Genomic DNA, 5500 nt, shown 5'->3' with positions numbered 1-5500 from the left:
TTAAAGAAACAAAGTCTAAAATGTCCTTCCCACCAAGTTTAAACCACCCTCCCTTACAACTATACACGTCATCTAGAGCAAGGAACTTTCAGCAGGCCTTCCTTTTAATGCTGTCTTATAAACACTGATTTATTATAATGCTATCGCTCCTAACTACCTTGCTTAAAATGTAAAAAACAATCCATTACAATACATTGAACATATTGAGTTCATATCATGTACGTATATATCTATCTGTATGCATGTGAATCTCTCCCTCACCCTACTCTAAATACCATTCTCTGCTCTTGGCCACTGTGCATTAGTGCACACTTGACAAACACTCAGCAAATGAAGGCTCTGATAGGCTAATTCTGACGTGAACATGTTCTGCAACATGTATTGTGTGCAACATTATGGCTCCCTTTCTGCCATTTATTTGGTGTTATTTGATGGGCATTTATCTGATGAACAAAAGATATGCAAACAGATGTGGCACAAGAGGTGAAGTACAGGTGTCTTCCAGAGTGTTTTACAGGAATTCAAGGCACCTTGGAGAAAAATATAAAGGAAAGAGAGGATAAAGATCAGAAGACAATTAAGGGTTGGCAGATATCCTCTGACATTATTTATGTAGAACGTCATAAAATCACTGGAGTGGTGGAGGATTGTTCATCAACTGAACATTAATTACTAGAAGCTTTGGAAACTTTATTAGGAGACATGTCTCAAATAAATGAAAGAGCTTTTCCAAACAGATGTGGGAACACAGGTCTAAGCTTGGGCATTGATTCAGTTAGCATGATTTTTCTAGGACCACACTCACCAGGCTACCTGGGATATGTGTGTTCTAGCTATTGTTAACTATGAGCAAATTAGGACAAATACACTTGGAAAAAATGCAGCAGAACACTTAGAACACTAGACTTGGAGAAATAGTGAAATGCAGAGAGGGTGGGAAAAGAGGTGGTCAGGAGAGAAGGTGGACATCTGCAGGTGAAGGAAGAATTATTTACTAGGTGCCAAGCTCTTTTAGGTGCTATATATACATTACTAATCGGGTCTTCAATTACCCATTAGGTAAATATATTATCCTCATTTTGCAAGTGAGAAAATAAACTCATATGACCACCTAGAACCAAAATTCTCATCCAATTCTGTGAATCATCTGGGACTCTTCCAACTATACAAAAGAGCCTCAGAATTTAGGTACAACTTTTGTAGACTTCAAAGGAAGAAAAAGGAGAAAAGGATAGTCCTTTTTATCCACAGATTAGAAAAATACTTAAAATTTCCCAGTAAATGGGGCAGAAAATAGGGAAAGAAGGGAAAAAAGGCTGGGGGAATTGAAAGGCTCTTTGAAGAGTTGAAGACAGGCCATTTTGGATTGGATTGGGTGCATGTGGATCTGTAGAGTGGCTGGATGTAAGTGTTTGGTTCAGTAGGAGAGAGCAGTTGGAAGGTATATTCTCTTTATCATAAAAGCCCTGGGAAATAAGAATGACAGTAGGTCACATAAGACTCCTATAAGACACACACGGAAAGATCAGTCATGAAATAGATTTGAATAATAAGGGAGGTGAGGGGAAGGTATTGGATAGAAATCCTTTTTTTGGAAGGTGTTAAGGGATAGAATTATCACAGTATAATATTTAACTGAAAAGGCAGGGCTGTTGAAATGTTTTTATTGAGTTGAAGTTTAGTGATCAAGTGTGTGGGTGGTGGCGGGGGGAGTGAGGGGTGGGGAGGTGAGTGCCATGTGATTTGGCTACACTGAGCAAAAATCCATGGGTAACCTTAAAATGTATTCGACAAGGAAACAAAACAAACCGAAAAAATGTTCTTTCAGTTCCTTATTCTGTTGTTCTCAATTATATACTGGTATTATACGGTATGGTAATGATGATAAAGTAAAGGTTTAGCAGGAAGAGGATGCACTTGAAGAAGGAATGAGAGAAACAGGAGGTTTGAGGTCTCAGTGTTGGCATTAACTTCTTTCTGAAATTCTCTCTTCTATGAATTCGTATCACCTTTTTATTTCACTTGACTTACTAAATTGCACGTATCTGTCTTCCCCACTAGGCATAAATTCCTTGAGGGTTGAGATTATATCTTATTTAATGTTGTTTTACAGTGACTACACAATTCTTGGCACATTTAATAAATATTAGTTTTATAAGGTAGGTTAAGCACTGTTAACTGTTCACTGCTCTTCAACAGCTCATAAGTTCCATTATGAAAGGGATTACTACCACTTGGTGACCAAAGTGGTTTATGAGCTATTGATTTCCAATGACAGGGATGAAATAATAAGAATAACTATCATTTATTGCACATTTTCAATAATGAGACATTATATTCTTTACATATATAATCTTCTATTTTCTGTTCAAGAATCTTGTGAATTACTATTAGAAACCAAGGCAGAAAGGTTAAAGGGCTTATTCAAGGTCACAGATCTAATAAACTGCAGACGTGGGGATTTTTACTTTGGCATATCTAGCTTGATAACACTTATTTACATTTCCTCTCATAATTTTCTTTAAGCCAACTGAAATCTTGGTGAGGAGTTTTCTCATTCACAAACAAAAAATGGGGAAAGATTAAATGGATGGTTTTCATCTCATTCTGAGGAAAGAATACCTTTGCAGTAATTTAAAAGAAAAACTAACAATTTTATATGTAGAATTTAAATTTATTTTGCAATTGCTTTTTATTTTTTATAAAATTTCCCATATGAGCAAGAAAGCAAACACCAAGCATCTATGTAAAAATTACAGAAACACTTGAAAGCTTCTGGAATAAATAAAATTGATACTCTTCCATTAACTCGTAACATCAAATGCCAAGAATTCCACCCAACAGGAGTTGCTAATTGAAAGTCAGACTTGTACAGCACTACTTGATACATTAAAAATAAAACATCATATTAATAAGCATTTCAATTTTATTAATAGTGCTTAATGGGTCACCAATGGGACATTTTATTCCTAATTTACGATTGGATTTCAAGAAATCGGAAATAAACACAGTAATCACAAATTAATAAAACCAACGTAAAATATAAAACACAAGAGATTTCTGTACCACCAGAGGTTGCTATTTTAAGAAACCTTAAACTGCAAAAAGCATTCTAAAATATAAAACAACAGAAATATTAGGATCTGGTTATTTGCATCAGAAAAATTCACCCAGGTTTCAAAGAATGTTTAACATGTTAATGATTTGCAAAAAAATCTATTTACACACAGCTTCTCAAAAGTTCATAGTCTTTCAGAGCCTAAGAGATAATAAACAAGATCCAAAGAAAAGAGAAAAAAATAGTGACAGATTTCTATTTTCAGAAAAATACCTTTATGTGCAAGAATTCAGAAAAAAAGCATTCAGTGTATCTAGAATAATTGCCAATAACTTTAACTGATTTATTAACACTTTGCCTTTTATGAGCAATAGTTCATAAAAATGAAATCTTTTTAATTGAAAGATCCCTACTTTCTATAAAAAGTTCAGCAATTATTGTATTAGATACATTGAGCTTGAAGGCCACTTGGCAAATGAGAGTACTCCCAGTCTTAATTGTAATTTGGAAGAAAAGGAAATAGAATGCTCACTTGGAAATAATCCAACACGTTATTGGAAATACGATGCATTTTTTGTTTGTTTGTTTTTAAATAAACAATTGGTGGTTACACAGCAGGTCATCAGTGTTAGGACTGCAATGAAGGAAGGCATTGGAAAAATCCAGAGAAAGCATAAGAATCATAAAAATTACCCTATTTGCATGCTTTAAGTGAGCTGATAACTAAGGGTATAGAACATCTCTTTAATGTATTCACAGGCACCTTATTATTAAAGTGTCAAACCTCTTTGAGGATTCTTCAGTAATTTGTGATTCCATTTCTGTTTCATTCATTAAAGAGTTTCTAAAGCATCCCCAAGATCCTTCCATTAGTAAAGTTCTCAATGAATCAAGCTGGGAACAACTCAAACTATTTAGATTCACTTAAGAGAGCACAAATTATCTTTAGAAATAAACTGTAAATGAGAAATGCAGTGTTGTGGTCCCTTTACAGTGGGAATGTGTTAAAATAATTCCATAGCTCAAGAGAACATGATCTAAATAAATGGATCTACCTCGCTACCATAGTCTAGATTTATATTCCTTGTTTGACTTAATAATCATTCTTGAAAATAGGTAAAAATAATTTATCTTTTTATTAAGAGATAAAGGAGAGGATACTCATGTAAATAAATTAAAAAGCACTCTACTCTTAAAGGTATTAATACAATGCTTTAGTATTTTCACTAAAAATAAATTACAAAATAATCTTTAGTCTAGCTTTCTCTTTTAATAACAAAGATATTTAAAGCAAAGTCAATTGTGCATATAGTTTTAGTAGAAACAAATAATTTTTTGATATAATTAACAAGGTACAGGCAACTGATTATTATTAAAAACAAATATTTGACAAATATTAAGAGTTTCTACTATAAAAGACATTACAGTGATATTGTAGAAATATGAAAAAGGTTATTAAAATTTTTGCCCTTGCAGACTGTGATTTCATATTGTACACATTTTTTAATGTCTCATTTTGTTAGATATGTTTTTAAGATAAAAATATTTTTATCTTAAAATATTTTTATTTTAAAAATATTATACAAGTTTTTTTTAAATGTATTGTAGGGATGGATTAGGTAACTTACATGGATCTCATCCAGCTCATATATAGTATAATTGTGTAAATTAACCACTGGGATAGTAGAAATATCAGTCACATTAATTTATCTCTGTACCATTTGATGCCTTAGGAATATTAACATGTTTACATCTACTGTATATAACTGAGATGAACTTAGAAAATTTCAACCTTAACTGAATGTGATCCTTCTATAAAAAGAGACTTCCTATGTTGCTAAATAGTCACTAATTTTCGGGCATAGAAATTAATCAATACAAAGAAAAAGACATTAATAACGACATTAAAATATACTGCTCTTATCAATAATGATTGGAAACCACATGTTTGATACTGATGCTGCCCTATCAGTCTATGAAATTCCCCTGGAAGCTCCACCTCAGTGTTTGGAATTCATACATATGTACAACCCACACAGAGAAGCTACACCTTGCCCAGGACAACATTCCTCATCACGCTATCTTATTACAGAATGTGATTTCCAGGATAGCACATAGGGCTCTTAGCAACTAAGTCTGTGGGTCTTTGCAGAGGCTACCTGGTGTTCAGAATAGTCTGGAATGGGATATCAAGACCCATTTAACTAACTCAAGAGCAATTGTTAGGAACAGAGTCTATCCAAGACAGAGCTCATCCCAATTAAGTAAAGGTTTACCAAGAGGGGAAGAGTTAAACGAAATTGTTAATTGGCCAATGTGTTGAGAAACTCACTACCTTGCTTCCTCAGCTTCAACAATTTTGAAGACTATTTATTTAGCTGCTCTTTCAAATGAGAAAGAGACTCCAACTCAGCCTTCCTTTGGCTTCATCTCCCACCCATC

Source organism: Cynocephalus volans, chromosome 14, assembly GCF_027409185.1.
Source record: "Cynocephalus volans isolate mCynVol1 chromosome 14, mCynVol1.pri, whole genome shotgun sequence".
Classification (NCBI taxonomy): Eukaryota; Metazoa; Chordata; class Mammalia; order Dermoptera; family Cynocephalidae; genus Cynocephalus; species Cynocephalus volans.
Note: the sequence above shows the minus strand (reverse complement) of the source record.